This window comes from Lacerta agilis, chromosome 12, assembly GCF_009819535.1.
Source record: "Lacerta agilis isolate rLacAgi1 chromosome 12, rLacAgi1.pri, whole genome shotgun sequence".
In the NCBI taxonomy this organism is placed as follows: Eukaryota; Metazoa; Chordata; class Lepidosauria; order Squamata; family Lacertidae; genus Lacerta; species Lacerta agilis.
The window spans coordinates 41,891,460-41,918,220 of NC_046323.1; positions in this window are offsets into that span (position 1 = coordinate 41,891,460).

Consider the following 26,761-nt stretch of genomic DNA (forward strand, 5'->3'; position numbering starts at 1 on the left):
AGCTGTCTGCGGAAAAACGCCGGCTCCCTTGGCCTATAGAGCGAGATGAGCGCCGCAACCCCAGAGTCGGACACGACTGGACCTAATGGTCAGGGGTCCCTTTACCTTTACATTTTAGGGCTGGCTCTGCCAATAAGCACCACACAAGCAGCATGTTGTTCCCCAGCTACTGGTACTGAGTTGCATACATCAATGGCTACCTCAAGCATACATCATTGGCACGCAGGTGGCGCTGTGGTCTAAACCACTGAGCCTCTTGGGCTTGCTGATCGGAAGGTCAGCAGTTCAAATCCCCGCAACGGGGTGAGCTCCAGTTACTCTGTCCCAGCTCCTGCCAACCTAGCAGTTTTAAAGCACGCCAGTGCAAGTAGATAAATAGGTACCACTGTGGCAGGAAGGTAAGCAGCATTTCCGTGCACTCTGGTTTCCGTCACGGTGTTCCATTGTGCCAGAAGCAGTTGAGTCATGCTGGCGACATGACCCGGAAAGCTGTCTGTGGACAAACACCGGCTCCCTAGACCTAAAAGCGATATGAGCGCCACAACCCCATCATCGCCTTTGACTGAACTTTACCGTCCAGGGGTCCTTTACCTTGTACTTACCTTTACACCATAGGGCTTTTTTCAGCTGGAACTCACTGGAACTCAGTTCTGGCACCTCTCAGGTGGGCGCCATAGCCATTATAAGAGAATGAGGGAGGTGGTGCGTTCCGGAACCTCTTTTTCTAGAAAAATAGCACTGGTTGGCAATCATTATCTGGGTGTGGGGTAGGGAGGCAGTGGGAATGAGATGAAAAGAAATCAGGAAGCACACCAGGTAGATACGCTTCTCATTTTGTTATATATATATATATATATATATAGAGAGAGAGAGAGAGAGAGAGAGAGAGAGAAAGAGAGAGCGCTTTCTCATCTGAACAATCCTTTTTTCAGAGCTGCCACTAACAGCAGACAAGTACAAAGAACAGTGTCTCCCTCCCTGCATCCAGGGCTCATTTTCACTGTTACCAAGCAAATGGCGCTGAGAATTTTCTTTTCCAGAAAACCTTTGCTCCCTTTCATCTTGGTAAGCAAAGCAGCCCCCGAAAAGGAAAAAAACAAACAAACAAAAAAACAAAACAAAACCCACACCTCTCCTAAAACATCTTCTACATTGAAAGACCTTAATGGACCACTGCATGTCACCAGTGCAGGACACAAAGTCAAAGCCAGATACTCGGTTCCCAGGTACATCACTTGGTTCTCCAAATATGCTCTTTAGAAGTGGCAGATCTAAACACCAGGAAGAGCCTTTTCTTTGCTCCAGATAAATTGCACAAGGAAGTAGCTGCTATTGAGCTAACCCCAAAGACAATAAGCACTGGGAGAGGTTGCGGCGCCAAGATGAAACACCCTGCTTTGACTTTCTGTCCTATTAAGACCAAAAGACTCCCTGGGAAAAATAGGCTGTTGTTTCAGCCTTCCTGAAAGAAGCACACAGTCATCTGGTTATAAGACAATTAGGTGGAGCTGGAACTCAGCACCAGGAAAGCAATAGCTGAGACTTGTTTGTGCATTTCAACAAAAGTATCAAAGGAATGGGATGGCAAATACCTGTAATGTACATTCCCGTGGGGCTGATCTAGTTACTGTGCAGATCTAAAGCCAGTTGCATGGTGTATGGGGGGGGGCACAGGGGCAGTTGCCCCAGGCACAAAATTGTTAGGGGCACAACATTTCAACACCCTGCGGTGCCTCAATACAGCTGCATGCTTCTGGCGCTGGGCTCCTTTGGAAAAACCTTCTCCATGTGAACCAGGAAGTAACCTCTCCAGACAATGGAATGACTCTTATTTTCTTATCTCTGTAGCTGTGATCCCCTGGGTGATGCGGGTGCCATTAGGCAGTTGAATGCACATGCATACTCTGTCCGTTTCCCTCCCTCCCCCACCGCTGCATGGCCCCGGGCACTGGCAACCCCACGCTACACCACTGTCTAGAGTTGCTCTTGAATGCAGCCACCAAACTACTGGCTGGAACATGTTGTAGTGATCCTATTATCCTTAAGACCGTAAAAAGAGCTCTGCTGGATTAGACCAATGACCCAACTAGTCCAGTCTGTTATCACAGTGACCAACCAAATGCTTGCCTGGATAGACACTAGATAAATGTGAGTATGTGTAGGACCAGCCTTCTGCTCAAAAGTAAAATTCACATTTGTTGCTCTTTGCCTCTGAGTCTGCACACCAATGACAACTGGTCCCTAGAAAGTTGCCCAGAAGGGAATGTGGCTCCCAGACTAAAAAAAGGCCCCTCCCTCAGTGTAGGAAACAACTTGTTATTCTTTGTGTTATTTCTTATAGTTTTTGTTGTTGTTTTCGCTATTCCTCTTGCAGGAATCAGGATTTTTCAAATACATACAGTATACACGAGCACCCGGCAATCTAAATTGGTCACCCTCTTAGTATGGATTAAAGCAGAGTGCCATGAATTGCTTTATTTTTTGGTAATCCTACTATATGCAGAACTTGAAGCTTGCAACAATTTCAGTTTCGGTTCAGATACAGAAGAATCCATGTGCAAACATATGCATACCTTAAACCCCAGAGTGCTTCCCCATGCCTTAAAAAACAAGCTCTTGGCATATTGCTTTATTGTATTTTTAATATTTTGTTGGGAGCAGCCCACAGTGGCTGGGGCAACCCAATCAGATGGGCAGCATATAAATAATAATATTATTGTTATTGCTGCTGCTGCTTTAGGCTCCTCAATGAAGTACCTGTTCCCAGCTAGCCAATGAAATTCTCCAAGACAGGAAGTATTTTAAGAGAGCTTCCTGTCCCAGGGGCAATTTGCTTTTGCTTGTACAGCATGGTATTCTGTGAGGCAATCACTTGGGGATTATGATTGAGGAATTATGTAATATGAATCATATCATTACTGGGCCTGATTCATAAGCATAAGGTTCTGATAAAATCCCACAAGGCCGTGCGTTTTCCCATAGGGCTATGCATTCTTTGCCAGTCTCTATAAGCAGGCAGAGAAGAAGAAGAAGAAGAAGAAGAAGAAGAAGAAGAAGAAGAAGAAGAAGAAGAGTTTGGATTTGATATCCCGCTTTATCACTACCCGAAGGAGTATCAAAGCGGCTAACATTCTCCTTTCCCTTCCTCCCCCACAACAAACACTCTGTGAGGTGAGTGAGGCTGAGAGACTTCGGAGAAGTGTGACTAACCCAAGGTCACCCAGCAGCTGCATGTGGAGGAGCGGAGACGCGAACCCGGTTCCCCAGATTACGAGTCTAGTGCTCTTAACCACTACACCACACTGGCTCTTTAGTGAGCAAGTTCTCACTAAAGCTGGTGCCTGCTGGGACCAGATGCTGCATTTCCATTTTTCAGGCATTCCTGTGATAAACTTAGCTCTTTGATCCCCAAGCCTCAGAAGGGAGATTGCCTGGGCAAACTCATAAAGAGTTCTGACAACAGGATGATAGTCTCACTTCCTTGCCACCCTCCTGCTTTCTCTTCCTATCTTTATACTTCCCTGTTCCAAATGCCAATCTATCCCATCCTTTGATGTAGGAATGCGGTGGGTTTCCTGGGATTCTCATGGAAGTCTTTGTTACCTGATCTCAACCACGTGAAGACTTCTTGAGGTGGTCTGGAAGTAATCTGATTGGTTCCTACAACTGATGTGTGTGTAGATGTGATTGGTTCTTTCGAATCTGTATTGCAGCAATTCTCTTGGTTAATAAAACGACCTGAGCTGGAGAGGCGGGATCTGACTTTTGCCCACTCTTCTCACGCGCTCAGAGGTCTTGCAGGACAAAACCTCGTGTGAGTGGTTATTTTCTCAGAGTCCAATTCTCCATGTTGCTTTTGGAACGCAACTTTCTGAGCTCTTTGGCGTTGACTTCAATGCTTTCCTCTTTGACCCTGGTTCATCCTTTGCTTCTGACTCACCCTTCTGGTTTGTCCTACAGCTGGTCCCTGGTTCACTTTAAGTGGCAGCCCATGGAATGAATGAAAGGAAATGAGAAGATAGGGATTCTGCCAGTTGGCTATTATAGCTGATGGAGTGGGTGGGTGAAGTCAACCCCTATAATAGGGATCAGTCATAAGAAGGCAATTAGGCATCTTGCCGAAGCATAAAGCCTAAACTTCTTTTCTCCTCAAAACAGATTCCCCACCCCCCACCCCAATAAAACAAACAAGGTGCACAAATGCCAATAATTATAGAAGGAGGCAGAGCTGCAGAGCTGCTGGTCCAGGTGCCAAGCCTCAGGCGCCATCTACGTATTCTGTGCCTTAAGTATATCAGACACGATGCCAACATTCATCCAGTATTTGCGGGAACATACATCCCCTCCTGTTACATTCAATTCAGCCCCTCATCTTCTCAGACTGCTTTTATTATGGCAAATCACTCTGAAGATTATGTTCCTTAAGAATTGGCTTGAATAAAGCACGGTTTTTCCCCCCTGCCTTGCGGGCATCTTTCTGAACGTGAAGGGATTAAAGCGAGCAATAAGACAGGTAAATACAAGCAAGATCAATGTTCCTGAGCCTAGCCCATTGCCCACACACTTCCCTGATAGAGCTTCACAGCTGTAGAGATAACCAGGGATGGGCTAGCAATTCTGCCTGGGGCTGGATTAAAAGCCATGGTGGCCTTATCCTGAACCATAATCAGGCCATATTCCCCCTACTCTCAAACACACACAGTTTTGGGATTCAAGAGGCAGCTGGCCAGTTTCTGTGCCTCTGTCTCAAGGCTCTGGTTCTTACCAATGAAACCTTAAATCAACCATCCCCATCCTAGTGCCTTCCAGATGTTTTGGACTGCAACTCTCAACAGCTCCAACCTGGGGGAGGCTGCCCTGGGCCTGCCTCTGTGCTGAGGCCATCTACTGATGCCCTTCACTGGGTGCCACCACCATGACATGCCCGTGGCTCTTTCTCATAGCCCAGTTGAGGTAGGTAGATGGTAGCATGGGGGTAGGTGTCCAGGAAACCACTTCAGGTGACAGCTAGGTGCAGCAGAGAGCAGGTTGGGTTGGTAAGGTGCCCTTCCGAGTTGTGCCTGATCTACTGGTGTTGGGCCTGATCATCACGCTGTTCACAATGTAATGTTCTATAGAAGGTCCAGAACTAGGAAGATGGTGGTAAGATTTGAAGTGAGATGACCATCTGCTTTTGTTTTTAGCTCTCCATCTGTGGCCATGATGCTTTGCAGCAGGGGTGGGAAGCATTTTTCAGCCTGTAGGATGTTTTCTGCCTGGGGGACTTTGCAGGAGCCATGGGACATGCCCACAATCAAGGGCGGATAGAACAGTGGATGTGAATCTTACCTTTGTCCTTGTAGGCTACACTATAGCCATGCAATGTACTTAGGCTTCACTACATAGGATGGCGTGGGAAGAAGAGCCTTGCAGTGGCACCAGGGATGAGAAAATGTGTCACTTTCAGTTGCTCTCAGTTTCTCATCCCCCCCCCCGTTCCCCAAATTTGTACATAAGAGTGCGTTAAAAAAAGAAAAGAAAAATTCCTCATGAAAATTCATCAGTATTTTAGTGCAAATTTCTAGTAACGTGCTCATTTTTGCAAAGCCATCTCTCCCAGCTTTGTTTGCTGTTTTTACTATTATATGCACTTCTATGCATTCTTTACCCCAGAAAAGGGTTCTGAGAGACTCTCCCAACTGGAAAAAAATGGGAGTTTGCTACAAGTGTTTATTTTGCATTGTTTTAATTTTGTTTCAAATGTGTCTGGTGTTGTTGTTTTCTGTTTTTATTGTACAACGCCTTGAGAAAAACATGTAGAAAGTGATTAATAATGTAATTATAATAACAATGTTATGGTAGATACATTTTTGTCCAAAGTGCAGTGGTATTTTGGTACTCAAACGGCTTGGCTCCCGAACAAATCGGCTCCCGAACACCGTAAACCTGGAAGGAAGTGTTCCGGTTTGCGAACGTTTTTCAGAAGCCGAACTTCCGACATGGCTTCTGCTTGAGTGCAGGAAGCTCCCGCAGCTCCTGCAGCCAATTGGAAGCCGTGCCTTGGTTTTTGAACAGTTTCAGGAGTCAAACGGACTCCCAGAATGGATTAAGTTCGAGAACCAAGGTACCACTGTACTTGGCTAGAGAACGACACCACAAAATTCAGACAAACATGAATTTTGAAGGACGGCCATCTTTTAGTCCAGGTGCTGCTTCGGAAACTGCAAATAAAGTAGGTTCACCAACTGAACTGAATTTCTGTCCCACCTCTAAATGGCCCCCGCCTTGCTGAATTTCTGTCCCACCTCTAAATGGCCGCCTAAGAGCTGAGGAGCAGAGATAGGAGGACACACATTTATTATGAACAGAATGCCTCAAGCTTTTGCAACACACTTTCCCTCGGTTAAGTCTTTTTCATTTAAGTAAGATTGGGAGTGGGGTGGGGGGAGAGATTGAGAGTAAAATAAAAAAAAATAAAAGCCGCTAATGAGGTGCCAAATTATAGTGGCAAGTGTTCGTACACATCCTAGGCAGCTGATTATATTTCATCAAGGTGGCTAAGTAATATAGCCCTCATAATGAACTAATGGATTTGCAGGTCCAGTTAACACCCAAAGTTCAATCTCAGACAAGTTAAAGTTAATCACGTACTAAAAAAGGATTAAATCAGTACATTTGAATTCAAGTGACAGAGGCATTAGAAGCAATCTGTACTTCCTCCCCGCCCTTCTCCTTGTCTCTCCCCCCACCATCACCCGCTACCCCCACTTTCTTTGGGTGTTAGCTTCTGTGGAGAGAATCGTACTTGAAGTCTTCAACTCTATGGGGACTTCATGCTTCAGTACCTCCCCACCCATGCATATAGAGTTGCTAATGACAGAGAGGCCTACCCATCAGGGAATGCAATTCCAAGTAGACATTTTCCCCAAAATGGATTATTTCAGCCTGGTTGGTCACAGATTCTGTAGTTTTCCAGCGATTCATCTTACTATTAATAATGTCAGAGAATTTTAGGCCCTTGAATTAAATAATGATAAATAGGAGACACCGAGCGAGCTTGGCTGAGGCAGTGGCTGTTTATTTCGGCGCAAGGCTCTGTCAGGCCTGATAAATCGGATCCCTGAAATAGTTTATAAAGTACCGAATTGATGTGGCAGTCGGCGAGGGAGAGAATTAATGTTATGAAATAGGCCTGCAACCCAGATTTTGATGAAAGCCCAGGAAAGCCTTTTATATAAATTCAGTGTCTGTGCAGGAAATGGTTTGGCCGTGCAGGGATGTAATGTGCTGTTGTAATAGTGGCGAGGCACAGGTCAGCGAGTGAGGAGCATGGCCGACGCCTGGCGGTGGGGAGAGCTCAGCCGGCTCCGGCGCTGTGGCTTGGCAGATTGGAGGGGTGGTCATGGACGGCTCGCTTATTATACGGAGCAGTGAGGGGACACCGTGCCTACAAAGGGTGGGGGGGATGAAAGCTGCTTTTGAAAGAGGTACTTTGGCTTTCAAGTTCCACAGAGTTGCTTGTGCCAGGGAAAAAGAGAGAGAGAGAGAGAGAGAGAGAGAGACTGGATGAAATGTCACGCAGAGTACAGTCGCTACTTTGGCTACTCTCCACATGAATGGAAATCCTTGCGTTTCAAACTGCTTACTGGGAGGTAGGGGGGAAAGTCGCATCAAAATATATATCTCTAAAAGGGAAGGCAAGTTGAGTGGTAAATGTGCATGACAACCAGCCATTGTGCACATCCGCCGGGAGAATGTGCACATCACCCATCCACAAGGGGGGAAGGGACTTGTGCACATTTCTTGGGATATACAAGAACCATATTTCTACATTATCTACAAACGTTGACAGAGCAAGCCTTGGCACTTGCCAAGAAAAAAGAGTTGACCAGCTGGCTGTTGAGGCAAGATGGATGACAAGCCGCAGAACGAGGGAGCAGAGCCCTGGGTTAGCACAGCAGGCTACGCAATCTGGCTGGAGGAATGGCCTTTAGGAAATGACAACAAGTTTCTCCCACTATAAAGAAACTCCCCGGAAGTAGAGGAGTATGTCAAGGAGAGTCCCAGTTATGCTAGCTTTCTGCTTCAAGCCATTTTATGTATGTATGTACATAGTGTGATAACAAAAAGTGCCTGGTTCCTGTCACTTCAGGCCTCTACCACATAATTCAGTGCCAGTGTGGTGCAGTGGTTAGAGTGTTGAACTAGGACATGGGAAAGTTGGCTCAAATCACACCTCAGGCAGGAAACTCACCTTGGGCCAGCCACCATCTGTCAGCTTAAGGGATGTTGTGAGGCTAAAATGGAGGAAAACCATGTCGCTGCTTTCAGCCCCTTGGAGAATAGGTAGAATATAAGTGTAACAAATAAGTAATCCCTACCTTGTTCTCTTGCATGGGTAGATCAAGCCTGACTCTTTAAAACACCAGAGTGAGGGACAGGCTGAGATTCCTTCCAATGAGAGAAGGAACTGAAGTCCTTTATAACCTTTAGCTCCATGGAAATTGGGAGCTCATTACAGTGGTGAGCTGCAATTTTTTTCATGGACAGATACTATTGCAATATAATTGTTATGTTCTCATCCTAGGCCACTAGGGGTGTGTGTATATAGTTCATTCTGCTGCAGTTTTCACACAGGTCTGCACATGCAAATGAGGGATTGAAAGTGACGTTCAGGGATTGGGTAACTACAGAAAGTTGTTACTGTCGCTTGTATCTGAGTTCTATATAAGCGGGCTGCTGAGCCCTTCAGATCAGTTCTGTTCCAGCCTGAGAATAAACAGAGCTGCTTGGAGAATCACTGTGTCATCTGCTATGTCCACCCACTATTTAATAATAATAATAAACAAATTTTAAAATGGCATTTAAGAGGCGAAAGCAGCAATTAATTTGGGAAGGGGTGAAGTTGGTTGAAATGTTTGAAAATTTGCATTGAGCTTAAAGTGGAATACCTAGCAGTGCCACACACAGAGGGCAGAGGAATGGAGTTATGCCACCAACACAGGAATCGCTGCTGCTTATTTGGATGGGGCAGCAGCTACTTTGGGTCCCTACCTGCACCGACTGGTCATGGAGCTGGGACTTGTATTTATGTTCCACCTTCTTTCTGAATAGCTGGTACGATGGTAGATCGTCTGAAAGGGATGGTGATAAGCTCGGGCTGCTATACATGCACACAGTTGGACCGAGGCTACTTAGTCATAACTAAGTCATAACTAAGCCCTACTTAGTCATAACTTGTTTTCAGGTACTGAGCCACTCCGTGTAGTATGGGCAAAAGGTGTATTGATGCAACAATGATGCTTTATACAGCCCAAAAACTAATAATACATTCATTAGTTGTTTTGCAATGCATCCCTGATGTTACCGCCTTATCTCCCTCTGGAGGCGCGCCCTTGCACTAAGGTGCCACAGAAGAAATAAACAAACACGGTGGAACATTTGTGGTATGAAAAGTAACAGCAGGCAGTTCCAGATCGACACATGCACTGGTTGGAAAGGTCCACACCAAAACCTTTGCAAACCGTACTGAAAGAGGGATCACGTCACTGCTACCATCAAGAGCCTAAATCATCATGAATGCACAGTGGAAAGGACATCTAGAGGGGCCCAGAGAAGAATGTGTGTGTGTGTGTGTGTGTGTGTGTGTGTGTGTGTGCTTTAAAAAAGCACCACAAGAAAATGTATTAACTGTTTCCTCTGTGACAAAAAGGCATGCACCATGAAACCGGGTGAAATCGAGCAGAAATGAAGTAGCGATTAATGCAAGATGGGAAACGTGCCGTTTCACATGCAAATTGGCATTTTCGCCAGGCAAATCTGGGAGGCAAACAGCGCAGATCAGTGTGGAAGGCAGTGTGTCACGCAGAAGCCATTTTACTGCTCTGATACACAGAGATGTGGATTCCGCTTGCGTCTCCCATAAGCAACGTTAGACAGATCTCATCAAAAGGAAACAGTAAGTCTGTTCACGTGTTACCTTAAACCGGACGAGTCCTTGAAGGGATTCAGCTCAGTGGCAGAGTGCCTGCTTTGCAGATGCAGAAGATCCCAAGCTCAATGCCCAGGCATGATTGGGAAGGTCCCCCCATCAGAATCCCTGGGGACCCACTGCCAGTCACTGCAGGCAATGATCTGACTTGTTATGTGGTAGCTTCCTGACCCCACCCTGAATCTATATACACACAGGCTCTTTCGCAGGTCTAGCAGGTACAGATCTGCTTCCTCTTCTATTCGCTTTTGATGTTACATATGCAGTCAGTCTGATGGGAAAATAAAATGACAATAATATACAACTGTAATGCAAGGTGGCTGGGGAATGAAGGCCAATGCCCTTTGATTGTGGTAGTCTGCTGACACAGGTCCACAAAGCACTGAATTGGATCCAAGCTTAGTGCTTAATAATAATCACAACAATAAATTTATTTATTTATATCCGCCACTCTGGGAGGCTCCCAACAGAATTAACAGCACAATAAAACATCAGACATTAAAAACTTCCCTAAACAGGGCTGCCTTCAGATGTCTTCTAAAAGTCAGATAGTTGTTTATTTCCTTGACATCTGATGGGATGGCGTTCCACAGGGCGGACGCCACTACCAAGAAGGCCCTCTGTCTGTTTCCCTGTAACCTCACTTCTCGCAGTGAGGGAACCACCAGAAGGCCCTCGGCGCTGGACCTCATTGTCTGGGCAGAATGAAGAGAATGGAGACACTCCTTCAGGTATACTGGGCAGAGGCCGTTTAGGGCTTTAAAGGTCAGCACCGACACTTTGAATTGTGCTTGGAAATGTAGACCGAACGGGACTGATTTCCCTGAGACTGCTCTAAGGATGATGAAGTCTGGATCCAACCCATTGGCTTTCGACTCCCCTTTAGGTCTCACAAGAAGGAAGGAGAGGTTGACTGAACATCTGCAATCCTACCTTCAAACTGTTATGTTATAGGCCAGCTCTCCTTATTTCCTTGTGCATATATATATATATGAGAAAAGTATTTAAGAAAGCTTTCCTCTTGTGCCTCGATGTGGAGAAATTAAGCAGGTGAAACTTTTGCTGGCATGGAGGTAATGCTTGGAGGTGGAAAAACTGCCTTCAAACAATTTGGGAGGATGGATGAGCTGCTGAATCATGGTTTGTTGCCCATAACAAAGCACTCAGATCACTCCTTTGCCAGAGGCACACTTCCCTGAATGAAAAATGGGAGCCCACGCTGCTAGGTAGCTGGCAAGTGGCTAATCACACACACACAAGGCCCATGTGAATCGGGAAATATCTGCCTGAATTGTGGTGTATGTTATACAGGTGTGGTGAGCAAGCCGAGCAATAGCCTCCTTAGACAGTTATCAGGACTCCAGCTAAGCCGAGGGTGGGTCATCCATGTGGCAGATTGAGGCAGCTACCTCAGGCGGCAGGATCCAAGGGGCAGCTCTGCAAGCGAACACCTGCTGCTGCCAGAGAAGTGAGGAGTGTGGGATGTAATCCACTGAGAGCAGTCAAGTACAACATTCCTTGTTTTCCTAGAGTGGAAATGCAAGGGAATGTTTGGTCCAGCCAGTCGAAACTTCCTGTTCCTTCTGGCCTGGAGCATCCTTCCTTGCATGTGACAAGTGGGTGGGCATGACTTTTCCAGACCTGGTAAAAGGCGAAGCCACTCTCCCTCTTTTTTCCATCTTCCTTTCGTCCTATGAACTTCCCAGACTGCTAACTGCAGTCACTAGGTCAACCCACATATGGGGTAAACCTGTTTGTATATGCTTGTAACTTTAAGCCTTCAGGGAATCACACTGTGCTCTGCCTAAGCATGAGTAAACTTTCTTTTTATTGCTTATGAAAAAGACGGTGGTGTCTTTATTCTTTTAGGAGGGATTCAAGGGGTCTTACCAGGAAAATATTAGAAATCGGGTTCTACCATGAGTAAGAGCACGTGTTGCGATCGGGACCTGGCAAGACACATTCCCTTCCTGTGGGGGTGGGGCCGGTAGCCGGCCTTAGTAGCTAATGGTCAGTTAGGAGTTGCTGGGCAAAAGTTAATGTTGCAACTTGTGATGGACAGCTTAGCGTCCTATTTAAGCCTCAGCACGTAGGGCGCTCCTTCTCTTGGCTTCGGCTGCTGATCACCCGTCCCGCCCCCCCTTTTTTCTTAGGCCTCTGCGTTGACTTTGCTCTGCCTGTCATGGGGTCGTCTGCTTTGTAGCAGGGGCCCAGTAGGAATTTGTCCATCTGGCCGATTGGCTGTGCCTTTTGGTTTTGCCTACTGCAGTAGCAACTTGTCACAACTTGTAAGGTTGGCGGTTAGGCATTGGTTCCTGTGTGGATTGCTGGATTGGGCGCTGCCCATCCAGAATCAGGTTGATGCTGGGAATTCCGTTAAAGGAATCCGGCGACTCTTATGCTTTGTCCGATGCCCCCGGTAGGGGATAGGGCCATAAGCCGAGTCCCCGGGACGATTGAGGAAGAGGGACGCGTTGCTTCCCCCCGGTCCTTAACTCTCCTCAGTCGCATTCTCCCAATCGCTGGTTCTAGGCCAGCCTCTGTCCCGGTGTGACAGTAGTCTGAACCAATGCCTACGCAACCACTCACCGAATTTGTATTTAAATAAAGTTGTGGCCCTAAATTATTTGCCAAAAACCCAAACCAAAAATCTGTCTCCTGTGTCAAGTCAATGGGGGGTGGATTGAGGTCCTCGATACGCAACACATTTCAATCTGGACAAGCCAGATTGAATTGTGTATTGTCTTAAGAAACTCACATGAGTTTGCAACTAAATTTCTGCTGTGCGTGAGAAGAGGAATGTAAACTCTGCTAAGTAAAGGAACTTGCTAGCACAAGTTAGGAAAGATATTAATAAACAATACATCATCTCCTGCCACACTGAACATTCTCACAAGGAGAAGTGGCTTTGGCAGCTCTGAGTTCCAGCAAGATCTCGTGAGAGCCCCGCGAAATCTCACAGGCCTTCGGAGGCTTCACACAACCTCCTCAAGACCCTGGAAACGAGGCACCTCGCTTACCAGGGTGTCGGAATACGTTTCACGGATCCGCCATGGATTCATATTTATTTGGTTATTTTATGAGTTTTTCGAGGTCTACTTTTGGTATAACTGCGCGTAAAAGCGAAAGTGAAGGCATGAATGAATAGTGTGGTTCACTTACGAGATTAATCCGCCTTTATTTTATAGTTCCGGTCATGTTCAAAGTTGTTAATGAGCGTTAAACTTGCTTCCCGCCCTTTTTGAGGGCAGCAACAGTGATTTTATTGGTTAAGGCATTATTGATGATGTCACGTTTGTTCCCTAATAAAAGGCAGAGGCACCCCGTTTAGGCACGTTCTTCTTATGTTCTTTTAGTTGGGTTTTAGTTGAAGTCAAGTTTAGTTTAAGGGATTAGGAGCGGGCTGGATGGGTTGGATGGGTTTTTCTTTAGTTAGAGTTAGATCGCGGAAGATCATTCGGTTTTAGTTTTAGATAGGTTCTTTTAGGTTAGCCTAGGGTTAGGCCCGCGGAAGATATTTCGGTTTTAGTTTATTTAGTTAGCCTCGCGGAAGATTGGGCGCGCAGGGACTTTAAGCTTAGGAGAACTTAGCTTAGGGGACGAGCCTATGCGGGTTCTGCCGAAGCCACTAAAGATACAACCGGTGTCTGTCTTCCTTTGGGGTTAAAGGGGGGAGTAAAGTAAAATTTTTAATTTCTTTAAACTGGTCCGTCTATTCAGAGTCAGGGTATATATTTTATTTCACGAGGCAACCATTCATTAAAGAAGGCAATTAGGAACTCACACTTCATCGGAGTCGTCAATTGGCTTACTCAACATCCTTCAGACTGTGAGACTTGGCCGGCGACCGTGCTCAAAAGCACGCGGAACGCTGGCCGCTTTCCCCGCAACTGGTACCTCGTGCATAACCAGTCCAAGGCCGTGCACGAGGAGCTCCAGCACCCAAACCCCGACAAGTGGTGCCCCGTGTGAGGCAAAGCGTAGTCGAAAATCGCTTCCACGAAGACTCCGGTTAAAGGCAACATATCGGAAGTGGCTCGGAAACAGACATTGAGAGGTGAGGTATAACGGCCCGGTTTATCCAGGATTTCGCTGCAGTAGCGCGAATCCACCGCTTGCCCAAAGTAGTGTAAATAGAAATTGCGCGCGTGTATTTTGCCCCAAGGGGTCCCCGGGTAGAGCGGCAAGGAGTTTAGTGTAAGCCTACGGGCAGGGTAAGGTCTTCCCTAAAGCCTACGGGTGGGAAGGGTTCTGGCAAAAGCCTACGGGTGCCAGGGTTTTCGGTCAAAGCCTACGGGTAGGGCCGGTGTCTCCCGAAAAAAGCCTACGGGTGGGAGGGAAAGGTTTTCTGGCTAAAGCCTACGGGTGCCAGGTTTTTCGGTCAAAGCCTACGGGTAGGGCCAGTAGCCCCTAGTAGAAGCCCACGGGTGGGGGTGGAGGTTTTCTGGCTAAAGCCTACGGGTGCCAGGTTTTTCGGTTAAAGCCTACGGGTAGGACCGGTGTCCCCTAGTAGAAGCCTACGGGTGGGGGAGGAAAAGTTTTGGAAAAGTGTTAAAAAATGGGCTCCTCACTCTCAACTGCTCAAGTTAAATTTTGTGAAGATTTGTTGTACCTTTTGAAAAGAAATGGTCATCCTGTCTCTGAATCAGAAGTAGAGCTTTTAGTTAAAACTATTGGGGAAGTTTGCCCTTGGGTCCCTAGGGAGGGAACGAAAGATTTAGCTTCATGGGAAAGGATCGGGTTAGAATTTATGGCCAACCCGAAAATCGGAATTCCTGTACAATTAGTATGGAGCAAAGTAAGAAACTGCTTTCAACAAATCGCTCCAAGAAATGTTTTGCTTAATGGAACAGTGAATTTGGGAAATACTGCTTTTAATAGTGCCCCTGTGCTGCCGCTTGCGGTTGTGCCATTTTCGGCCCCCTCGCAGCAGCCAGTTCAGGCCCCGTTGTCGTACACGCACTCGCCCTTGTCCAATTTGTCATTGCCAGATTCATTGCCGCCTGTGCCGGTGCAGCAGACGCCGTCGGCCTTTCAAGCCCCGCCGCGGACTGCCCCACCGCCAGTCGCTCAGCAGTCATCGCAGGCCTTTTACCAGCCAGCGATCTCAAGTCAGCAGCAGCCGCGGACCTCGCTCCAAGCAACGGTCCCGCTTCCTCCATCGCAAGCCGCGCTTTTGCCAGCGATCCAGCAGCAGCAGCAGCAAGCAGCCTTTTTGCCAGCAAACCCTGCTGCCCTGCAGGCCGCGCTCAAGCCAGCAGCTCCAGTTTTGCAGCAAGCTGATTTCCAATCAACAGCAATCCAAGCTTCAATGCAAGCAGCACAACAGCAATTTACCAACCCTTCAGCACCTCCGATGCCAATGCAGATTCCAAGACAAGAACAAAGCCAAACAATGATGATCCAGATGCCAGGACTTGCAGTACAGAGCCAACAACCTTATGCTCCAACTTCAAGTCAGCCATCTTGTCTTCATCCAACTTCAAGTCAGCCATCTTGTCTTCATCCAACTTCAAGTCAGCCATCTTGTCTTCATAGTCAGCCATCTTCAAGGCACCCAGATGTCAAAGACTCTTTGGCACCATCTAGTGGCTCACCATTTGGAAAGCATCAAGAAGATTTAAACTCACTGATGCCACCTACAGATCCAACAGCAATGCAACCCATCTGCAGAACCCAAGCTTTGGAAGCAGCTTTGGGACAAATAGACTTTAGTGCTGATCCAATGCACATCTTTCCAGTGATTCGTGCCAATGGAGGACAACCTGCAAGATATCAAGCCATCCCTTTTGAAACACTACGTGAACTGCGAAAAGCCATACGCGAAAATGGACTTCAAGCTCCTTACACTAGAAGTTTACTTGAAGGACTGTCCACTAGTAGACTTCTGCCATCTGATTGGAAGTTGATTCTTCGCACCTTCCTGTTGCCTACAGATGCTCTTCTGTGCCTGCAAGAGTGGAAAGAAGTAGCAGCCAGACGTGCAACGCCACTCGCCACAGAAGATATGCTCACAGGATCAGGACATTACTCCAATCTCAATCAACAGCTAGCCATACCCGATGCTGCACTCGTCACCATAGCAGACATCGTAGTCAAAGCTTGGCGCAGATTACCCAATCGCACAGATGCCAGCTCAGTATCAGGATTCGCTGCAGTTAGGCAAGGTCCAAAAGAGCCTTATGGGGACTTCGTGGATCACCTGATTGTTGCAGTGGAACGCCAAATAGAAGATCGTCATGCCAGAAACATGCTGACAAAACAACTCGCCTTTGAAAATGCCAATGATGATTGCAAGAATGCCCTAACAGCAGTTGCAGCTCGCCCAGATGCCACATTGACTGAGATGCTACGCGTCTGCCAGAATGTTGGTACCCACTCCTACAAAGCACAACTCTTGGCAGCTGCGGTACAGATGCCACGTCAAGACAGCTCTACGCCAGTCAAGAAGTGCTATGGGTGTGGAGGCGATGGGCATTTCAGGTCGCAGTGCACGGCAACACCAAGGCCTTCTGCCAAGCCACCAGAGAGATGTCCCATCTGTCAAAAAGGATTTCATTGGGCGAATGATTGTCGTTTGAATCCACAAAATACATCACCTACCTCATCTCCAGTTCAGGGAAACGGTTCTGCGGGCCGTGCCCCGGCCCCGGTAAAACAATAGGGTGCAAGTTCAAGAACATCATGAAGGTCAACCATCCCAGAAAGGTGAACAACGCTACTCCTTATCCAGGTCATCAGGAAAAAGGAGTGATCCAGAGAGATATCTACTCTTCAGATGTCCAGAGAAAAGATGTGACCTCATCAAACATTCAGGTTCCAGAGGTTTCATCATCTGCCTTACCTATTCAAAGGGTTCCAGTAGAGAACATAGCATTCAGTTCACCTTCTGCTAACCGCCCTTCAGTTCCTGCTGATGTCACCCCCGCTTCACAGCAAGCAATCACAGTCAAGTCTCTGATCGCAGAATTGCCTTCAACGTTGAGAAGACATCCTACTGAAGTCAACCTTGCAACACCTGAGCTTTATTCACCTTCAAATCAAGGTCAGCCTATCATTGAAGAACATTTGCCCTTGGTGAAACAGCAGTGTTCAAGTTGCAACCCAGCTGATGATCACTTTCCATGTGGCCAAAGAATACAAGTGAGTGAGCCAGCTCCCTCTTATGGAAGCTTCAACATCACTCCAGTTAACAATGTCCACACCTTTGTGTCACCTCCAGCTTTTAAGCTCAGCCCGCCACAATCAAGCAATTATCAGGAACAACAACTTCGACTGCCTTGTGTCAAAGAAGAAGTTCCATCCTGCCAGTTTGATGCACAACTGACTGAGTGCCAGCAGATTCAACAGCATCAGCAACTTTTACTAACAGAAGAACCCCAAGTTTGCCAACTCAACGCCAAGCAGCTTCAGAGTTGCCAACTTCAGCAGTGCAAAAAACCCGAAGCCAAAAAGATGTCTTCAGACACTGCCAACGAAGAACAAGAAGCTTCTTCTGTCCCAGGTATACCACTCTTCTTAACAGAGGACTGTTACTTTTCAAATCCATGGTTTGCTCAGCAATTGCCAACATCCATTCGTGGTCCATTCCCAGACACCTCGATTTGCCTTATCCTGCCTAGGATGGATCGCCTCCCTGCCACAGTCACATTGACTGCAGGCCTAGTTCGAATCACAGATTCATCGCAATTGCTGATTCCAGGATTTTCAACTGTTCCTTGTGTCCTAACAAAAGGTTTGGAAATTGCCAGACTCTATTTGCTTACTTCCACACCTACAGCTCCTGTAGACTCTCTGCCTCCTCAGGCAGCAATGGCGCTAATCAAGATTACAGAAGAACGCCCTCATCTCGTCTTAGAAATGGGTGGACGAAAGATCAAGGGTCTTCTTGATACAGGCGCAGATGTCACAGTGATCGCCAGAAAGGATTGGCCTGACCAGTGGGCAACGACTGTCACCCAGGAAGTCTTCGGAGTCGGAGGTTTCGAACCCGCCCACCAGAGCGTGCATCCGATTACCTTCCAGTCAGACTCAGGCTCCATGGTGCAGCTCCGTCCACTTGTTATGGATGTGCCTATCACCCTTTGGGGTAGAGACTTATTGTCTAAAGCAAGAACTGTTGTCCATACGCATTTTTGATGTGGGCCTTTGCATCAGCGCCAGTACATGCTCTTCCACTCACATGGAAGGAAGGACCCCCTGTATGGGTCGACCAATGGGCGCTGACGTCAGAAAAGCTCGCTGCAGCAGAGGCCCTAATCAAAGAGCTGCTACACCAGGATCGCATGCAACCCTTTACTCTCCGTCAGTACCTCATGGATAAAGCTCCACAGTCATTGACCTTAGAGCGTTCCCTTGATAGTCTTAAAACTGTCCTTTGCTATAAGCCTATTGCAAAGTTCCCCTGGAAAGTTTCACTGCTTGGTAAGGTGAATTCTCCTGTCTACAAGTTCTGTTCAGCAGCATCTTCAAGCGCTCTCACGCCGTTGAAACTTTCCTTTGTCTCAGTGATCCAATCGTCAACCATGGGACGCTCCTTGCTATGTTCCGTGCTGTCTTTTGCATGGGCATTCTGTTGGCTGGTTTTGAATGGTACTCACCGTGCCTACAGATTGCTGCCATCACTTCTTGCAGCATACCTGTTTCCAACCAAAACCGCAAACCCTTTTCACCTGCTTTCTGTTGCTCTCTACCTGATTGCAAATATGCTCCGCATCTCCCCAGGTATTCTTCTGGAGTATCTTTTTCTGCATCAACCAAGAACTCTACTACAGGCTCTTCAGGCGGTTCCTCCTTGTGCTCAGAAGTACTGTCTTCCGCAAGGAACTCTTCACCTGAAGATCAAGTCATGTAACCCTGCGTGGTACTTGCCAGCCTGCATCTTCAACGACAGCCCTTGTTGCTTAATCCTTCTCAGCGGAGGACTGTCCCTACTTCTGCGGAAAGAACCCCTATTTCCCACACCTGTTTGTGTGTTCAACTCCATTCTTCACTCAAGAAACACGCTGGACAAACTTTGCGTGAAATTCGATACTCCCTTTTCATCGCAAGCCGTGATGTCTAACTCTGGTTGTTAGCTATTCGCTAACTTCTCAACTTCCTGTCAAATGCAGCAACTCTTCAAAAGTGCTCAACAAATAGCACCAGTTGAGTTCTGGGCAGTTTGCCTTACCCTCCTACTGCCTAGGCCTTTTGTTTGCCCCTGGGCAGCCCTCTGATTCCTGGCTGCCTGGATTTGTTCCAGTTACTCTCTTACCTGCATTCACTAGCAGATCACCTTGATTTGCTTGCTTAACTTCCTTTCTTCTACAGGTATCGTTGTTTCTTCAGAACTCGATGTTTCAGTACTTTCCTGAGCTCCATGAACTTTTCCTGAGTTCCAGGACTATTTCTTCTACATGGTCGTGTGTAGTCGGAGAAGAAGACGACCGGCAACTCATTCATCGTCTTCATCCTCCTCTCCAACACCATTTTGTAGTTCTAAACCTGTCTTGTACTTTATATTGTACTTGTAAAAATTGCATATTTACCTTTGTATGCTTCTTGAAATATCCGCCTCGCATGTTACATGTGTTTTCAATATAGCTTGGTAATTAATGATATGGGTGTTTATATATATGAAACTTTTCTGAAATGGTTTCCATTTAGAGCGTCACAATTTTGATGATATGGAAATGTTTATGTAAGGTCAAAGCATCGTCTTTGTGCAGTTCTAGTCATAGACATATTCATGCATATATGTTTTATTTCAATAATCCTAAATCTCCACGTTGTGCTTGCAAAAGTTGTAGTTCAAAATGTGGTAACACTTATATACCTTATTTGAAATATTTCCTTTGGTCAAAGAATTGGTCATTCTCGGATTTGTTCAAGATATATATGTTAAGTCTGGTGACATCCTACCCTCTTGGTACCCCTTTTTTCTTTGAAAAATCCCCCTCTATATGCTACCTTTGGCAGTAAACCAGGTTCCCAGCTTTTCCCTTCACTCTGTTTCCTGCTGTTGATGGGAGACCCTTATGTAGCTGGTTTAAATCCCATCTTGTTTCGCTGGAAACCCTTGCGTAGATGGCTTAAATCCTTCCTCATGGTTGGGAGACCTTTACTTAGGTGGTTTAAATCCCAACTCACGGCTGGAAAGCCATTACATAGGTGGCTTAAATCCCCTCTCTGGAATCGGACCCTAGTTCCCCGTTACCTGTGGTCGCTGTGGTAAGTCCAGAATCTACCTTCCTGAAAGTTCCCTCGATTCTGTAGCCTCAGTGCCACAACCCTTTTCTGTTACCTTATCCATTTTTCTTCAGTTTTCCAAATAAAAATTAAAAAAAATGGGGGAGGGGTCTGGGTAGGCTATGTAGCCCCAGCTCTAGTTATACTTTAATTTTGGGTCCCGGATCGGGACCTCTCTTATGTTTGGGCAGTCGTTATCCGTTATTTTTAATTTTGGACCTGTATCAGGTCCTCTCTTGTGTTTGGGGAGTAATTTGTTGTTTTACGCTGCACGCGAAAGTATACATGCTTATGAGGTGATTTGTTGTGTTACACTACATATTGAAGTATTTATATATGCCTAAAAGGTTTACAGTGTATCGGATCGATCACTTTTATGTTCGGCTAGTGGTTTGTTATTTTCATGACTTTATTGCTACATTATTGTACAAGTATTTCCTCTTATGAAGGGGGTGGATGTTGATGGTTTTGCTGGTGTTTATATCACAGTTTTGATGTAGACTTTGGTGTGGACACTGTCGACATTGTCGACGTTTGCCTTTTCATGTCGAGGTCTATATCAAAACAAATGGTAATGTTTGTGTCAGATAAATGCTTATGATATCTCTAACCTTCTTTTTTTTATATAACTAAATCAAAATTAATTTAATTTAAAACAAAAAAAGAAAGATGATATGTCGGAATACGTTTCACGGATCCGCCATGGATTCATATTTATTTGGTTATTTTATGAGTTTTTCGAGGTCTACTTTTGGTATAACTGCGCGTAAAAGCGAAAGTGAAGGCATGAATGAATAGTGTGGTTCACTTACGAGATTAATCCGCCTTTATTTTATAGTTCCGGTCATGTTCAAAGTTGTTAATGAGCGTTAAACTTGCTTCCCGCCCTTTTTGAGGGCAGCAACAGTGATTTTATTGGTTAAGGCATTATTGATGATGTCACGTTTGTTCCCTAATAAAAGGCAGAGGCACCCCGTTTAGGCAGAGGCACCCCGTTTAACTCTTTAGTTAGAGTTAGATCGCGGAAGATCATTCGGTTTTAGTTTTAGATAGGTTCTTTTAGGTTAGCCTAGGGTTAGGCCCGCGGAAGATATTTCGGTTTTAGTTTATTTAGTTAGCCTCGCGGAAGATTGGGCGCGCAGGGACTTTAAGCTTAGGAGAACTTAGCTTAGGGGACGAGCCTATGCGGGTTCTGCCGAAGCCACTAAAGATACAACCGGTGTCTGTCTTCCTTTGGGGTTAAAGGGGGGAGTAAAGTAAAATTTTTAATTTCTTTAAACTGGTCCGTCTATTCAGAGTCAGGGTATATATTTTATTTCACGAGGCAACCATTCATTAAAGAAGGCAATTAGGAACTCACACTTCATCGGAGTCGTCAATTGGCTTACTCAACATCCTTCAGACTGTGAGACTTGGCCGGCGACCGTGCTCAAAAGCACGCGGAACGCTGGCCGCTTTCCCCGCAACTGGTACCTCGTGATTTTATTGGTTAAGGCATTATTGATGATGTCACGTTTGTTCCCTAATAAAAGGCAGAGGCACCCCGTTTAGGCAGAGGCACCCCGTTTAACTCTTTAGTTAGAGTTAGATCGCGGAAGATCATTCGGTTTTAGTTTTAGATAGGTTCTTTTAGGTTAGCCTAGGGTTAGGCCCGCGGAAGATATTTCGGTTTTAGTTTATTTAGTTAGCCTCGCGGAAGATTGGGCGCGCAGGGACTTTAAGCTTAGGAGAACTTAGCTTAGGGGACGAGCCTATGCGGGTTCTGCCGAAGCCACTAAAGATACAACCGGTGTCTGTCTTCCTTTGGGGTTAAAGGGGGGAGTAAAGTAAAATTTTTAATTTCTTTAAACTGGTCCGTCTATTCAGAGTCAGGGTATATATTTTATTTCACGAGGCAACCATTCATTAAAGAAGGCAATTAGGAACTCACACTTCATCGGAGTCGTCAATTGGCTTACTCAACATCCTTCAGACTGTGAGACTTGGCCGGCGACCGTGCTCAAAAGCACGCGGAACGCTGGCCGCTTTCCCCGCAACTGGTACCTCGTGCATAACCAGTCCAAGGCCGTGCACGAGGAGCTCCAGCACCCAAACCCCGACACCAGGGTGTCAGGATTTTCTGCTCTGAGGTCTTAGTCCAACAACACTTTAGCCATCGTTCCACAAATAGCTGGCTACTCCATACAGGGATGATGTATCAGTAGTGCTTTGAACACTTAAAAAATAATAATTAAAATTGACATTTTTTTAAATTTCAGAAGGTTTAGGTACAACCATACCGCATAGGATCAGTCTTCATATGAATGCCAAAATTATTTTAATAGCCTTAGTAAATGCAATATGTATTATATGTTGCTAAGCACAAAAGTATGGGGAGACAAATGAAATCTGCTGGAAGAATAACCTTCAAAAATCCTCCCCAGCCCCGACCACAGACCACAAATAGAATTATGATGGAAAGATATACATAAAAGGAGGAAAATCTAAACCAAGCATTGCCATGTGGGGCTTTATTTTTTGTGCCGTTTTCCCCTAACAGCTCTTTATCTTGCTGTTTCTCCCAACTCGATATGAAATGTTAAATTAAAAGGTTAGTAAATCCAGTTCCGTTTTTTATATATATATAAAAATAATAATATGGGGGAGGGGGAGCTCATTCTAAGAGAATCTTTGCTGAAAACGCGAAAGGTCAGCGCAGCCTAAAAATCAATATTTTTTAACTGGAAAGATTCCCTTTTAATATGTTGTTCATAGCCTTTTTTAAAGCTGTCCAGATTCTATCCTCCTAATCCGTAAATCCTCACTTACTTTCATCACCATAGAAACACCTGCTGGTAAAATCAGTGTCGATCAGAAGCAGGCCTCTCTCTCTCTTTCTCTGCTTTTGCCAGCAAAATGACTTCTAGAACTTCTAGGCACCAGCCACGTGGCCAGACTGTGAAGCTCAGCAACAAGTCAATTCTTCCTTTCCCCAGTCCCATCCGCACTATAAAATTTAAATAATTCTGGGAGCTGTAGTTTGTGAAGGGTGCCAAGAGTTGATAGGAGTCCCCTATTCCCCCCACAGAGCTATGATTCCCAGTGTTCCTGGGGAAGAGACGTTGCCTGTAGCTCTCTGAGGGGAACAGGGAGTCTCCAAAGAACTCTCGGCACCCTTAACAAACTACAGCTCCCGGAATTATTATTTTTGTTGGGGGGAAGCCATGACTATTTCAAGTGGTATTGTAGTGCTTTAAATGCATGGTGTTGATGTGGCCATAGTTGGCCCCACTGCACAGCCTGAGGGAAAATAATACAGTGGAACCTCGGTTTCCGAATGTAATCCGTTCTGGAAGACTGTTCGACTTCCGAAACGTCCGAAAACTGAAAATTGAAATCGGAAGCCTCAATACAATAGGGAAACTCAACATGGAAGCCGCATGGCACATTCAGCTTCTGAAAATCATTCAAAAACCGAAGAAGTTACTTCCGGGTTCTTGGTGTTCGGGTTCTGAGACGTTTGTCAATGGAGACATTCGAGAACCGAAGTTCCACTGTATTGAGGTTTCACACTGTGCTTCCAAGGTGCCACAATCAATTGGAATGTTTTTGGGAATTTTTTTTTGACGTACCAAGTGACCTGTTAGTTGCTTGATTCTTTCCTGCCACCCCAGCTCTCTGGTCCAGTTTTTGTCATGTGACAAAGGCACATGAGGGAAAGTTGACAGCTATGGCCGTTTCCCAATGCAAAAAAAAAAAGGGAAGGTTGACAGCTGTGGTCTCAGTGTGTGTGTCTTCCTCAGTATGCAATCAGTATGGAGCTCAGTATGTAGTTCAGTCTGTATTCAGTATGTAATCTCATTAAAACTATTTGGAACCATGTTATGAATAAGTTTATTTTAACTTAGTAAAGATTTTATTATTTCAACAAAGAACTCTGCGTTATTAATTTCTGCTGCGCGACCGTTTTTATAGTCCAAAGTAGGCAATAAAAGCAGGAGGTTTACTGGCTACCATACATGGTTCGTGAGATGTAGCCAAGCTTGGTGAGACTGTACAGGGTTTTGCTTCCCCCCCCCCAACCAGAACTCAGTTCTGGCACCTGTCAGGTGAGTGCCATTGCCACTCTTAAGAGAAAAAGAGAGGTGAGTTTTGGCACCTCTTTTTCTAGAAAAATAGCACTGGTTGTTCCAAGTTTGCTGTAGCAAAGCAAATATGTTGGATAGATGACAAAAGCTTTAGCAAATGTTTAGAGAATGATGTCAGTCCTCCTATAACTTGTAAAAAAATTAGTGCAGGGGTCCCCAAAGTAAGGCCCGGGGGCCGGATGCGGCCCAATCGTCTTCTAAATCCGGCCCGCAGACGGTCGGGGAATAAGCGTATTTTTACATGAGTAGAATGTGTCCTTTTATTTAAAATGCATCTCTGGGTTATTTGTGGGGCCTGCCTGGTGTTTTTACATGAGTAGAATGTGTGCTTTTATTTAAAATGCATCTCTGGGTTATTTGTGGGGCATAGGAATGCGTTCATTTTTTTTTTCCAAAATATAGTCCGGCCCTCCACAAGGTCTGAGGGACAGTGGACCGGCCCCCTGCTGGAAAAGTTTGCAGACCCCTGATCTATTGCTTGCGCTACTACCAGCAGCCAGATTGACAATAGCCTGATACTGGAAATCCTCAAAAGTTCCTATGAGGGAGGCATGGTTTATTAATGTATGAAACATTGCTTTATCTGTTTGTCTAGAGTCAGACACAGAGATGTAGTCCGGGGCGAAACAAAATTGGACAGTTTTGATGTGGGCTGGGCTCCATTTTTTTATTATAAGAAAAAGGAGAATTGTAAAAATACTTCTTCCCTGACTCCCTCCTCATTGTGGTTGGGCTATATAGACTCAACTTAAAAACATGGCTACTGTATATGTAACTGCATCTCTGTAATTTGTTTTTGTTTTTTAATACTGAACATGCTTTGTGTAGGGTTCTGTGTTAGTTTGTACGTATGTTTAATTGAATATGATTTTTTTTTAAAGAGAGATGGCTAGAGAGGAAAGTAACCATGACTTGAGTAAAGTAAGTTCATTTTGTAAGATAACGGTGCTTTGTGTTTCAGATATTTTATCACTTCGCCAGTCATAGTCTACTGAGTTTGTGGGATATTTGTAATTGTTTTTTAAAAACCCACAATCCACAGACCTCTTGGATAAATCATTTGTAAATCAGGAAGGAGCCGAGTTAATATCTCAGTTTGCGACTAAATGTATGCATATGTATGTATCTGTCTTTTCAAGGGGGATCGATTGAGAGGCTTAGTCCCAGGAGTTTTCCAACATCTATGTGGCTACTTCCCTAATGATTATTCCATATCCAGCCCACTCTAACTAAAGAGCTGCTAAATTAAAAAAGTCTGCTGTTTGAAGCTAAGGCTACAAATTGAATTTCAAACACCTAATAAGATGTCGAAAATTACCTCAAGCTTTGAAATGTCACATACTGTAAAAAATACAAATGAGTCTCGAAATGCAGGCTCCAGCCATAATTAACATTCTGGTGTGTTCAAATAATCAAATGTTATCCTCCAAGGAGCATATTGAAGGAGATTATTATAAGTGATAGTTCGCTAATCACTGGGTGACAACTATTTTTTATGTCATTGATCTAGGCTGCCTTGTCTGTTTCGTCAGTGTCACTCAGCATCTTTTTTATATTTTTTATTTTAAAGAAGGTGATATTTTCCCCCCACACGGAGACAGCTCGTCCTAGAGTTCCCAATTGATGTCAACCTTTGCTCACAGTTATCATCTGCACACAGCCAGGCTTCGTTTTAAATCAGAGAAGCAGGGATAAATAAAAGTGGATGTCTTTCAGTTCCAATCACATCCTGGTTACCCCTCCTCCCCCCCCCCCTGCTCACACCAGCCAATAAGTTATCATGAAATAATGGATTTTTATCTATAGGAAAGGGCTGGATTGAAGACTTTTCAGTTTTTTTGAAGCATCGTTCTGTTTCTTGGGCTGTAGAAGGACAGAATATTCAAAGCTTTCCCAGTCCTTTTCCTTGAAGAAAACTGGAGGGTGTGTGTCATGTGGTTCACAGAGTGAAGAAAATGAGATCCTAGCTTTATATTCCGTATTGTTGAAGAGACCAAAATGGTGCTAACCATGATAATTGAATTTCACAGCTCCATTCCTTACATTCACCCTTGGGACGTTCTCTGATCAATAAGGCGTAACACGTACGTAAACTCCAGGAACCATTTCCTCTCAATATTCATATTTTGTGTCAATTCTACTCACATGAAGTTTCTGGCAACTTAACCTCAACCTATTGTTATTATTATTATTGGGCAGTTCACAACAACAAAACTACAAAATGAGAACACAAAATACATACCGGTAATCAAAACAAAACAAAAGCAAAGCTGCATATTTAAAAGGCACAGAATGTTTATCAGCGAAAGGCCTCAATGAAGGGCAACATTTTTGCCTGGTGCCTAAAGATGTGTAATGAAGGTGTCAGGCGAGCCTCCCAGGAGAGAGCATTCCACAAGTGGGGTGCCACTGGAGAAAAGGCCCTGGCAGCATA